Consider the following 14,356-nt stretch of genomic DNA (forward strand, 5'->3'; position numbering starts at 1 on the left):
AGGAATAAGAGTTCAAATGTGTATGCTGTAAACCGCCAAAAAGGTGTGAAAATTGGGACAACATTCCAAAATGGCCACCTTCCTGTTTATCATACAACATTGGTGCCAGAGGGTTTTCTGTACATCTTGGGTAATTGGACAAGTGTACCAAATTTCATATTTCTATGACAAAATAAGATTAATGTGTTTGTATTGTATTGAACATTTTTTGAATTAATGCGGAGGTTATTTTGAAAATTTCTAGGTGGTGCTCTTGAGCCGTTTCTGTTGCGATTTTTGCCACGCCCTTAAAATACGTAATTTTTCACCAGTCCTGATGCGTCCGCGAAAATTGGTGACTTTTGGGATATGTTAAGGCCCCCAAAATGCTAATTCATTTGGCGGAAAAAATTGCAGCTCGGGCCTGAACAGAGCGATTTCAATAGGCCTTCGCAACGCTTAGCTGCCTTCGCAGCGCTTAGCTGCTCGGGGCTAAATAGTCTACTTAGTGTGATCGAATCCACGCCTCCAGAGAAATCTGCAATCAAAATGCAGAGCCTTAGACATCTTCACCACCTTGACAAGCAAACTTTTATGTAAAGTGAAATGCTACATGCTCTACAAGAAGTTAGCTTTTAGAAACTAAACATTAGACTTTGAATAAGTTTTCATTCTTTCCCCTGCTAATATATAGGTGCAACTCAGTTTGTCTTTTTCAGTCATGCTTAAACCTGATAAGAAGCTTAAGTGAACTTTAGGCTTTTTACATATAATGATGGGTAACATGTGTTGACATAGATGATTCAACACCTGGGGACATTCAGTTGATGTTAAGAAATACTGTCAGAATTGGGATTCGAACCTACGCCTCCTGGGGAGACTATGACTTAAACATATGGCCTTACACCGCTCAGCCATTCTGACATGAATGCTTGCAATGAAAGTGATGTGTAATAGTCTGTTTGAGAAGTCAGACCTAAAATAATTGGTATGCATTGAATAATGTTTCAGCCATGAACCTGTAAGATGTCAATGGAACTCTGTTTAAATCCAATTTAGTCATGCTTAAACTAGACAATACTTACTGTTGATTGAATGCGCACACTTTGTACAAGACATTGGATACCAGGTCTTGACTTACTTTAGTAATTTTCCTAGGGACACACAGTTGAAGTAATCAAGAAAGTGTGTCAGAAGTGGGATTCGAACCCACGCCTCCAAAGGAGACTGCAACCTAAACGCAGCGCCTCAGACCACTCGGCAACACTGACATGTAATCATTAAGGTACAGTGAAAAGTAACAGGTTGTACAAGAAGTCTGCCATTACAAACAAAACAATCTTTCAGTATTTCCTCTTGTCAAATATAAGCGGATCAAAGTTGAAGTTTTTTCTGTCATGCTTATACCCAGTAAGAACCGTATGTGAATTTATAGGCTTTGTACAAGACCTGTTGGACATCAGATCTTGACATAGAGGAGTCAGTTACCTGGAAACATACAGTAAAGGTTATTAAGAATTTGTGTAAGAAGTGGGACATGAACCTGAGCATGCAAGAGACACAGCAAATGTAATTCAGCACCTTAGACCACTAAGCCACCCTGATGTTTATGCTGTCTTGTAAAGTAGTGGGTAATTCAATTAAATTCAATTCAGTTTATATAGCGCCAAATCACAACAAAGTTGCCTCAGGGCACTTTACAGAAACATTCACATACATAAAAGCCAATTAGTAAAGTTCTCTATCTAAGGAATCCAGCAGACAAGTTGAATCTTGGCTTCGTTGCAGTCTCCCATCCTGAGCAAGCACAGTGGCAACAGTGGAAAGAAAAACTCCCTTTTAAAAGGAAGAAAACTCCAGCAGAACCAGGCTCAGGACAATGGCCATCTGCTTTGACCGGCTGGGTGAGAGGACAGGAACGAGAGACAGATGAACACAGAATTGTAGGTCCAGGTGTATCTGAAAGACAACAAAAAAATAAGGTAAGGATAGAAAAAATAATTACAAATACAAAACAGGTTGAGCAGAGTAATTAAAGACAGTAGCAGAGTGAAAATTGTGGTCAGTTTGTCCTCCAGCAGTCTAAGCCTATAGCAGCATAACTAAGGGACAGCTCTGGAAATCCAAGCCGACCCTAACTATAGGATCTAGCAAAAATGATTTTCTTAAGCCTAGTTTTAAAACTGGATAATGTGTCAGTCTCACGGACAGAGATTGGAAGTTGGTTCCACAAGAGAGGAGCCTGATAACTGAAAGATCTGCCTCCCATTCTGTTTTTGTAAATTCTAGGAACCACAAGTAAACCTGCAGTCTGAGAGCGAAGTGCTCACTTAGGAAAATATGGAACAAGATCTGTAATATAAGATGGAGCCAGGTTGTTGACAGCTTTGTAGGTTAGAAGTAAGATTTTGAATTCTATTCTGGATTTGACAGGGAGCCAATGGAGAGAAGCTAAAACTGGAGAAATATGATCTCTCCTACTAACTCCAGTTAAGACTCTGGCAGCAGCATTTTGGATCAACTGAATATGTTTTAAAGGCGTATTTGGACATCCAGAAAATAAACCATTGCAATAGTCAAGTCTAGACGTGACAAATGCATGGACCAGTTTTTCTGCATCATTTTTAGATAAGATGTTTCTAATTTTAGTGATATTACACAGGTGGAAGAAGGTGGTTCTAGTAACATTTTTAATGTGGGGTATAAAAGACATGTCCTGATCAAAAATAACATCAAGATTTTTAACATTAGAGCTGGAGGACAGATTAATGCCATCTAAGGAGGGAGAAAGACTGACAAATTAATTCCTAAGGTGCTCAGGTCCAAAACCCAAAACCTCAGTCTTGTCTGTGTTCAACAGGAGAAAATTAAGGGTCATCCAGGAGTTTATGTCTTTAAGACATACTTGTAGTCTAAGTAGCTGATTGGATTCATTGGGTTTAATGGACAAATATAATTGTGTGTCATCAGCATATCAATGAAAATGTAGCCCGTGCTGTTTAATAACTTTACCTAATGGAAACATATATAAAGAGTATTGGCCCAAGCACTGAGCCCTGAGTAACTCCATGACTAACTTTGGTGTATGAAGAAATTTATTATTTACATTTACAAACTGGAATCTATCAGATAGATATGATTTAAACCATTTCAGAGCTGTTCCTGTAATCCCAATATCATATTCAAGCCTCTGTAGTAAAATATTGTGATCAACTGTATCAAATGCATCATTGAGGTCTAACAGGACCAGTATAGACACAAGTCCATCGTCTGAGGCCATGAGAACATCATTAGTTACTTTTACTAGTGCTGTTTCTGTGCTATGATGAGCTCTAAACACTGACTGAAACTTTTCAAACAGATTATTTCTTTGTAGATGTTCACGCAACTGACCTGCAACTATTTTCTCTAGAATTTTTGAGATGAAAGTTAGATTAGATATAAGTCTATAGTTGGCCAGAATTTCTGAATCAAGGTCAGATTTCTTAAGTAAAGGTTTAATAACAGCAACCTTAAAGTGCTGTGGTACATAACCATCCATTAAAGACCAATTAAGTAGATCTAAAATGTGGACATTAATTAGGGGAAATACCTCTTTAAACAGTCTGGTTGGGATGGGATCTAGCAGGCATGTAGATGGTTTGGATGAGGTTATTATTTTTGGCAATTCAAAGAGCTCAACAGAACAAAAACGGTCCAAACATAAATCAGGCTCTAGTGAAATTTTTAGTTGCCTCATTTGACAGGGGACTAGAGATAGTAGAAGGAAGGATGGTTTGAATTTTCTCTCTAACTGAAATCATTTTTTTTTTTATAAAGAATCTCGTGAAGTCATCACTACTTATAGTTGTAGGGATACATGGTTCAACAGAAATGGGACTTTTAATTAGTCTAGCAATAGTACTAAACAGAAACCTAGGGTTATTTTTATTCTACTCTATTAAAGATGAGTAATATAAATTTTTATCGTTACGGAGAGCTTTTTTATATGTTAGCAGACTATCTTTCCAAGTTAAATAAAATTCTTCAACATTACTAGAGTGCCATTTTCTCTCCTGGTTTCTAGATGCCTGCTTTAAAGTATGTAACTCAGAATTGAACCAAGGAGCCAGTTTCCTGTGATTGATTACTTTCTTTTTCATTGGAGCAATTTTTTCAAGTGAAGTTGTCATTGAAGTTGTAAGATGATCAACTAGATGATCTAAGTCACTGTTCTCTGATGCATTACTTTGCAAGACAGAGGAAAACATTGATGGAAGATATTGTTTAAATTTGGTTACAGCATTTTCTGATAAGCACCTGCTGAGATGAAATTTACTCTCAGTGACTGTGTAGTCATTTAATGTAAACTCGAAGGTTATTAAAAAATGGTTATAAAAAAAAAATGGTCGGACAGAATTGGATTTTGAGGAACAATTACCAAGTCCTTAATCTCTATACCATAGGTCAGAACTAAATCAAGAGTGTGATTATAAGAAGGAATAGATGTGCGGACGTTTTGGGTAAAACCAAATTAGTCTATTAAATTATTAAAGACTATGCTTAAGCTATCGCTTTCAACATCTACATGAATATTGAAATCACCCATTATGATGATTTTATCAGTATTTAAGCATGAGTGAAAAATTTAAACTGCGCTCTAGCTAAATTCTATAGGTGTACAACTGAAGCAATATTCAAAACATACCATTTCGTAAGCGCCAAAATTTCAAACAGCCCATTACACATTACTTTACATGAGAGCATAAACATCAGGGTGGCTGAGTGGTCTGAGGCACTGAATTACAGTTGCTGTGTCTCCTGGATGCTCAGGTTCATGTCTCACTTCTGACACAAATTCTTAATAACTTTTACTGTATGTTGCCAGGTAAGTGACTCCTCTATGTCAAGATCTGATGTCCAACAGTTCTTGTACAAAGCGTATTCATTCACATAGGGTTCTTAATGGGTTTAAGCATGACAGAGAAAACTTAAACTTTGATCCGCTTACATCTGACTAGGGGAAATACTGATGGGGAAATAAGATTATTTTTGTTTTGTTTGTAAGAGCAGACTTCTTGTACAACCTGTTACTTTTCACTGTGTAGTGTGCTAAGGGCTAGGTTAGCTTCACCCTCTCACTACTAATTATTTAAATAAACGGGTTCTCTCTTTTTCGATTTAAATTACTGCCATGTGACCTAGGTAACTGTGCATGGATTGTTTAATCAGTGACATGAGACGTTAATTTCCTTTGACTCATCAGAATAAATGTGGTCATTTATTGAACAGAATCAAAATTTAACATCAAAACATTGTACACTTGATTAGCTGATCTGGTTCTGATTAATAAAACTTGGCACGTTTTACTTAATAAGACAACAGAACTTGAAGAAGGCATCTAGACTACTGGCAAAATAGGAGAGTTTAAAGATGGGAAATGAAGGAGTTTAAATGGAGAGAAAAGATGGATGAGGGAAAGTGTGTTGATTAGGAATGGCACCCTTCATCTGACCCCAGCTCAGCCCTGGTACACTCGGTGCGTGGCAACTCATTACCTTTGCAGAAGATAGGTCAGCTCTGGTACAGAGGTCCATTTCAACGCTACCTTTCAGCGTCTACGGTCAGAATGGCTGAGAATCGTCCGAAGTAGTGACGGTACTCTGTTCAACAAACACGCTCATCTCCCGGGTGGATATACAGCAAGCTGTGAGTCCGTCAGAGGTTCCACTCAGATGTGGAAGAATCTATCACAGGCGCATAAGACTAAGTTCAAGACTAGACTTCATCAGAGACCCAATTGAGGAGCTCAGGAGACTTGACAGACTGACTGACAGACCCAGATGACCGAAGACTAAGAAGTTCTAGGAAGTGTGGACTCTTAAAGAGTTCTCACTTCTGGTCACTTCAGGACTTCCTGATTGGTTGAAAAAACCAACAAGGGGTGGTTCTAGTGATGTCAGAGGGTCATTACAAGTCAAGAAAACAGCAGGAATGTTTTAGAGACTTTCAGTACAGACAGAAGACATGTTATGGCGAAGCAGGTGCCAAAAGCTTCTTATTTACCGTCTGCTAGGTTTAAAAACAATCCACTTCGTTCTAATAACTCCTTTCTGATTTTCGACCGACATCACTACTTCTCATTTCAGACAAAAGATCAAAACGCATAATTACTTTGTAAATAGACATTTTACTTGATTTCTAATTTAAACGAGGATAAAAAAATCATTAAGACTGTTTCACAGTTGATTTAAAATGAGTGGTTCACTTCAACATTTAGAAATGGTATGAACTAAACACGGCCCTGTGATGGACTTGCGACTCGTCCAGGGTGTACCCCGCCCCTCGCACAGTGATTGCTGGACATGGGCACCAGCGACCCCCGTGACCCAAAATGGAATAAGCGGGTAAAGATAATGGATAGATGGATGGATGGATGAACTAAACACACTTTTGATTTATCAAGATATTGTAAAATAGTAATGATAATATAAAAGAAGAGTGTTCTTTCAATTGATTACTTCAGGATACAATTAGTCAGTCTCTGGATGAGCTAATTTTTATTTCTGGATTCAAATCAATGAAATAACAGTTCCTGTCCCATGAAGGTCCTCAGAGGCAGGTTTTGGTCGGAGGCCGAGTTCACTACAACTGTACATCTATGATTACATGTCAGGACGTCCGAGTGGTCTAAGGAGCTGCGTTTAGGTCGCAGTCTCCTTTGGAGGCGTGGATTCGAATCCCACTTCTGACATACTTTCTTGATTACTTCTACTGTGTGTCCCTTGGTAAATTACTTAAGTATGTCAAGACATGGTAACCAATAAGTCTTGTACAACGTGTGCACATTCAATCAACGGTAAGTATTGTCTAGTTTAAGCATGACTGAAATGGATTTAAACAGAGTTCCATTGACATCTTACAGGTTCATTACTGAAATATTATTCAATGCGTACAAATTATTTTATAAAGGTCTGACTTTTCAAACAGCCCATTACACATCACTTTTATTGCAAGCATTCATGTCAGAATGGCTGAGCCGTCTAAGGCCGTACGTTTAGGTTGTAGTCTCCCCTGGAGGCGTGGGTTCAAATTCCACTTTGACAGTATTTCTTGATAACATCTAATGAATGTCCTCAGGTGTTTGAATCATTTACCTCAACATATGGTACACAACATTTCATGTAAAAAGCCTAAAGTTCACTAAAGCTTGTTATCAGGTTTAAGCATGACTGAATAAGACTAACTGGGTTGCACCTACAGATGAGCATTGGAAAGAATGAAAACTTATTAAAAGTCTAATGTTCAGTTTCTAAGAGCTAACTTCTTGTAGAGCATGTAACATTTCACTTTACATAAAAGTTTGCTTGTCAAGGTGGCCGAGATGTCTAAGGCTCTGCATTTTGATTGCAGATTTCTCTGGAGGCGTGGATTCGATCAAACTAAGTAGACTATTTAGGCCCAAGCAGCTAAGCGCTGCGAAGGCAGCTAAGCGCTGCGAAGGCCTATTGTAATCGCTCTGTTCAGGCCCGAGCTGCAATTTTTTCCGCCAAATGAATTAGCGTTTTGGGAGCCTTAACATATCCCAAAAGTCACCAATTTTGGTGGACGCATCAGGACTGGTGAAAAATTAAGTATGTTAAGGGCATGGCAAAAATCGCAACAGAAACGGCTCAAGAGCGCCACCTAGAAATTTTCAAAATACCCTCCGCATTAATCTTATTTTGTCATAGAAACATGAAATTTGGTACACTTGTCCAATTACCCAAGATGCACAGAAAACCATCTGGCACCAACATTGTATGATAAACAGGAAGGTGGCCATTTTGGAATGTCGTCCCTATTTTCACACCTTTTTGGCAGTTTATAGCATACGCATTTGAATTCTTCCTTCTAGGGATTTCACTCAGTCGGTTACAAACTTTGCCATTTTGGTCAAAAGGCATGGGGAATGAAAAGTTATCAAAATGGTGCAAACTGAAACATGCTGAAGGGGTGGGGCCAGACCTGAATATTTGGCATATCGCCATGAAAAACGAAACACTAATAGCTCCTACAAGAAAACTGTCTGAGACATCAAACCTTCAGTGATTGATCCGCATGCGGTCCCCTGCAAGACTGAATGGTCAAATCATGACATCACTTAAGCCACGCCCCCTGACAAGAGGAAGTGTAAAGTTTTACCTTGAACGGTCCCTATCTGAGCCCTGTCACCTGATCAGCATGATAGTGTGGCCAGTGACCGAAGACATGTTGGTGTAACTTGCTTTCCAACACTGACAGTTTGGGGTGGAGCATGTGGGCGTTGCAACGTTGCAAAGTAAGACGTAACGCCGTCGCCATATGTTTGGCTCTAAATTCCACAGATTTGAACCGAGGTGTACCAATATCAGTATGATCGATCATTATCCACCCCTTGAACAGGAAGCCATGATAATTGGCCAATAGCCTCCACAGTGCCCCCTAGAATATTTAAAAACCTCAGCCTCAAGCTAGTTTTTTACCAATAATTCTGAAACTCGGTGAACATCTGTATCGTCTCAGGACCTATGAAAAAGGCTCTTGGAGCCCTGATCCAAAGCCAACAGGAAGTTGGCCATTTTGGGTCAAAGGGTCATTTTTGGGCATTTCTAATGGCAAATTTTAACAAACTCCTCCTAGGGATTTTGAGTGATTGCCTTCAAACTTGGTTAATATGCCCTTAACACATTGGGGAGTAAAAGTTATCAAAAGCTTTCAGTGTCGTTTAGGTTAAAGGGGCGTGGCCAGGCCTCAAAGTTGTGCTTCACACCATAAATTTCCAAACGCTATAACTTTCACATTGAAAGACTGAAATGCACCAAACTTGGCATGATTCATCCTTGTTGGATGTCTGACAATCCACTGTCGTCATATTATGATGTCATCAAAGCCCTGCCCCCTCAGAACAGGAAATCTCTTTTTTTACTTGGAATGCTCCCTCTTTGACACCATTGACCTAATCAGGATGATCCTGGGTTAGAAGACAGATAAGATGGTCTGACTTGAATTAAAGCGCAAACCGTTTTTGCTGGAGGATGTGGGCGTGGCGAATCAAGAAGTGACGTTGTTGCATTACGTTTGGGTCTAAAATACACAGATTTCAATCGAGGTGAACCAAAATCACTATGATCAATCATTATCCACCCCTTGAACAGGTATCCATGATAAGTGGCCAATTGCCTCCACAGCGCCACCTACATTGTTCCTACAGTTATAGCTCAGTGATACATCAATAATAATCTGCCCCAGATTTATTGTGTGTGATCAGTGAGCTGTTCTAGACACAATGATGTTGTTTAACATATGACTCTAGTGCGCCCCTAGATTATTCTAACAGTTATATCTCAAGAATACCTCATCCTATATGTACCAGATTTATTGTGCCTGATCAGTGTGCACTAGTGGACACATTGGTATTCATCTTTAAAATTTGACTCATGTGCGCCCCTAGATTCTTCCAACAGTTATATCTCAGTGATACATCACATGATCTGCACCAGATTTTTGGTGCATCATTAGTGAGCACTTCTAGACACATTGGTATTGTTTTTTTTACTTTTTAACTCCAGTGTGCCACCTACATTATTCACACAGTTATATCTCAGTGATACATCATCTGATCTGCATCAGAATTTTGTTGCATCATCTGTGAGCATGTCTAGACACATTGGTGTTATTCTTTAAATTTGACTCCAGTGCGCCCCCTAGATTCTTCCAACAGTTATATCTCAGTGAAATATCATCCAATTGTACCAGATTTATTGTGCGTGATCATTGATCACTTATAGACACATTGGTATTGTTCTTTAACATTTGACTCAAGTGCACCCCCTAGATTATTCTAACAGTTATATCTCAGTGATACATCATCCGATCGGAACCAGATTTTTGGTGCATAATCAGTGAGCAAGTCTAGACACACTGATAATGTGCTTTAACATATGACTAAAGTGTGCCCCCTAGATTATTTAATCAGTTATATCTCATTGAATTATCATCCAATCTGTAACAGATTTATTATGCATGATCAGTTAACCATTCTATACACATTAGTTTTGCTGTTTAACATTTGACTCAAGTGCGCCCCCTAGATTCTTCCAACAGTTATATCTCAGCGATACGTCATCTGATCTGGACCAGATTTTTTATGCTTCATCAGTGAGCACATGTAGACACAATTAGCTATGTTTACATGCGCAGAATTCTTTGACCGGATTGAAATGTGTTCTGTTTGAATAATTCAAATGTATTGTTTACATGGGCACAATCTGTTCATGACAAGCGTTTACATGCAGCGAGCTTTGTTCTGAACAGCAGTACTGACATGCGCAGAGTGGTAAACTCTCCTTAAAAAAAATACAGAAGAAGAAGTTGTACTTCTGGGGTGAATGTAAACAAACCTGAGCACCCAAAATGGACCCGCGACAGGTTTTAATAACGGTGGAGACGTTACTTCACTCCCTGACTGAGCTACAGGTAATAGAGATCATTATGAGCTCTTTCAAAGTTTCTAGTAGAAATGTTGTGTCTCTCACCGACCAGTTTTGCTCCCCTGACATGCTAATATTATTAGCATTAGCCGGGCGGAAATGGCAAAGTCGCACATGCGCAGTCAGGTCAGTTTTTCACGATCAGATAAAAACGAACAGATCAAGCGTTTACATGCGCACCGATCGGGTTACGGATCGGCGTAAACCACCCGTTTCGTTCTGATCACAAATTATATCGGATCGCGCTGAACACACACAAAAAAACCCCGAACGGAGTATTTACATGACACACTTTTATTCCGACCGGCCATTTGATCCGGTTACTTATGTCCATGTAAACATACCCAGTGATAGTGTTGATTCATGATTTGACTTAAGCCCGGCCCACTCAGAGAAGAAACTGATTATTTTTGGGTGACTATTCCAGCTTGGCACTGTGTAAGATATTAGACTGAAACAGTATTCATTAACTGTTGATTATCACATATGACATTTTGAAAAGCCTAAAGGAAGTCCTTTACATTCGCTACAAAACAGGAAGTGACAATAACTCCCGCCTGGGAGGTCGGATTCTAGCCAAACTTGTAAGGCTTGCAGATGGACTCATACTGATATGGGTGGAAGGCGATTGCAAAGTTTAGGCACATGAGCACCCTGGCATACGTGTGCAGGAATGGCACGAGAGCATTTGCGACGGCAACTGGGATACGATGATGGATTGCCCACGGTGATGTCGAAGTTTCGGCGAATGTGCACCCTGGTGAACGGGTGCGGGACAGGAGTGGCCGGAGCAGCACTTTGCTGCGAGGGCCTTCAATGCTGGTTGCAGCTTTAATTGGGGGCTGCCATTGCATTGCATAGGAAAGCAGTCTGTAAATGATGCTCTGAAGTCTGGTAAGCTGCACGACATCATGCTTTGTCGAAACGAGCTCGTTACCTCAACCACATAGATTGTGAAATTCTTGAGGACGTCACCCAATGTACAATAATGCCTTTAAACATTTTTATTTGTTGAGTTCTCTGCTTGGTACATTATTTTTCTTTTTTGTTTGTTTGTTTGTTTAAACAATTTAAAACATGACAGTAATGTCACTGTTTAAAGGAAACAGTTTTTCAATAAATTAGTAGAATGCAACTTATGTTTGGGTTCTTTCATCTAAGGTAGACATGGTGTGACCCATGTACTGGTTTTGATTTTTTGTTTTTACTGTAACTGACCTTCAAAAGAGCTAGAAACATTGACTAAGCACCTGATCCTCTGTAGAAAAATTATATGGACTACAGGCCATGTATTATTTTTTTTATGACATTTAGTGAAGGTTTTTGTTTGGATTAAGGAAATAAATGTCTCTATTTCACCACAGATGAACTGTTTCTGTTGCCATATCTTTTGAAATTAAACTACAGAACACAAAGTAATTTGTATGTATGTTTTATTTATTCATTTCATTTCATCCAAGCAACAAATATAATACAATTTAAAGAAAAGAAAAAAGATATACAATCACAGAAATAAAATGAAAGGCAGCAGAAGAAGAATGAGTTCTTATATCTGCCCCTTGTCCCCAAAATATATTCCAAACAAAATTACTATACAAAAGCAAGATGAATTAATAAAAAATAAAAAATAAATAATAAAATAAAAAACAGCTAAAATATAAGATCAACTGTAAACAATTTTTATGAACTCACATTATACTTAATATTAAAAAAAAAAAAAAATTGTTATCATCTTCTTGAATATGTACATAGTTTTGGCATTTTTAATATCAACCTCCAGATCATTTCACAATCTAATACCCTGAGATATAGTGGATCGCATCTTCAGACTGGTGCGACACCACGGCTTCACAAACATCTCCATCCCCTTAAGATAATAATTACTTTCTCTTTTAACAAATTTCCCTTGAATGTTAGTAGGTAGTATGTTTTTGTTGGCCCCATACATAAACAGTAAGATATTGTAATCAACCAAGTCATAAAATTTTTACAGGATTTTACAATTTAAACAGGAATGGGTAGAAGATCAAACCAAATTCAATGTATTGCCTAAAAATTAAATGAAAAACAGGAGCAGGACAGGAGTGGGAGTGATTCTGAACAGGAGCAGGACAGGAGTCATGTTTTTTTTTTTTTTTTTTTCCTTTGTCCTGTCCGGCATTGTGACACTTAGAATAATTGTCTGAGTGTCAAAGTGATGCCCAACATATTTACTTTCACAAGCAGAGCACTATGGCTGGCCTTAATGCTCCACTTGATATATATGTATATATATTTAAATTGAGGTCATTGGTCACATGAAACCCTCAGGCTCCCCTGCTGATCCCATCCCTGCTGCATTTTTTAAACAGGTTCTACCATCAACTGGACCCTCTGTTCTTGCTATTATTAACAGTAGTTTGGCTACAGGTGTGGTTCCTGATGTTTTAAAACATGCAGTGGTAACTCCATTAATTAAAAAACCCGGACTTGACCCTGCAGCTTGTTCAAACTTCAGGCCAATCTCAAAACTTCCATTTCTTTCTAAAATCTTGGAGAAAATAGTTTTTAGTCAACTAACAAAGTTTTTGAATGTAAATGGAATTTTTGAGATTTTTCAGTCAGGATTTAAACAACTGCACAGCACCGAGACAGCTTTAGTAAGGGTCTGTAATGACATTCTGCTAGCAAATGACTCTGGTCAGTCTGTGATCCTGGTACTCCTCGACCTTAACGCTGCATTTGACACTGTTGATCACAGCATCCTTATGTCATGGCTAGAACACTGGGTTGGGATTACAGGGGTGGCGCTAGAATGGTTCCGTTCGTATCTGGGTGACAGGAGTTTCTGTGTTAACTTTGACAATCATTTTTCTGCTTCTGTCCCTCTTTCCTGTGGGGTCCCACAGGGCTCCATTCTTGGACCCCTTCTGTTCTCATTGTATCTGCTCCCCTTGGAGTCAATCCTGAGGAAACATGGTATTTCGTTTCACTGTTACGCCGATGATTCTCAGATCTATCTGCCTTTAAAACCAAACAGTTCCTGCTCCATCCACCCTTTGCTAAAATGTCTTGATGACATCAAGACTTGGATGGCTGCAAACTTCTTGAGTTTTAATGATCAGAAGACTGAGGTCATTGTGTTTAACCCAAGCTCTACCACTGTCACTGATCCTGTAAACCTGCACTCCCTTCAGCCACATCTAAAGCAGTCAGTTACCAATCTCGGGGTAGTGTTAGACTCAGACTTTAAGTTTAATAAACAGATCAACTCTGTTCTACAATAAAGCTTATTTAAGCTAAGGCAAATAGCAAAGCTTAAGTCCGTTCTGTCCAGATCCGACCTTGAAAAACTAGTCCATGCATTTATTACAACCAGGCTGGACTACTGTAACTCGCTTTATGTTGGGGTTAGTCAGGCTTCACTTTCACATCTCCAGCTCGTACAAAATGCTGCAGCTCGGCTACTAACAGGAACTCACAGGTTTGAGCACATTACTCCAGTTCTGTCCTCTCTTCACTGGCTTCCTGTGCGTGTCAGAGTTAATTTAAAATTCTCCTACTGACATTCAAGTGCATTAATGGCCTTGCACCATGATACCTCTCTGACCTTCTTCATCCTTATGCTCCTTTTCGGGCTTTGAGATCATCAGACCAGCTGCTTTTGGCCGTACCAAAAACCAGGCTGAAGCTCAGAGGAGATTGAGCGTTTTCAGTCGTGGGCCCTAAACTTTGGAACAATCTGCCCATCAACAATCGACAGGCCACCTCAGTCTCTGCTTTTAAATCTCTCCTAAAAATGCATTTATACTCATTGACACTTAACACAGGGTGATTGGATTTAGATCTAGTTTTTCATTGTGTTATGATAAATCTCAGGAATCGTACTCAAATTCAGACCAGGGCTG

The 14,356-nt window shown here is 39.1% G+C and overlaps 2 non-coding genes across 2 annotated transcripts; one reads left to right on the top strand and one right to left on the bottom strand.

Annotated features, from left to right (window-relative positions):
• Window positions 1-1,167: 1,167 nt before the first annotated feature.
• Window positions 1,168-1,250, bottom strand: trnal-uag. Its single transcript has one exon. It is a non-coding gene; the product is annotated as a tRNA-Leu (tRNA).
• Window positions 1,251-6,629: 5,379 nt separating this feature from the next.
• trnal-uag lies at window positions 6,630-6,712 on the top strand. The gene has a single exon. It is a non-coding gene; the product is annotated as a tRNA-Leu (tRNA).
• The last annotated feature ends 7,644 nt before the right edge of the window (window positions 6,713-14,356 follow it).

Source organism: Nematolebias whitei, chromosome 16 (assembly GCF_014905685.2).
Source record: "Nematolebias whitei isolate Nwh7 chromosome 16, NemWhi1, whole genome shotgun sequence".
Lineage (NCBI taxonomy): Eukaryota > Metazoa > Chordata > Actinopteri > Cyprinodontiformes > Rivulidae > Nematolebias > Nematolebias whitei.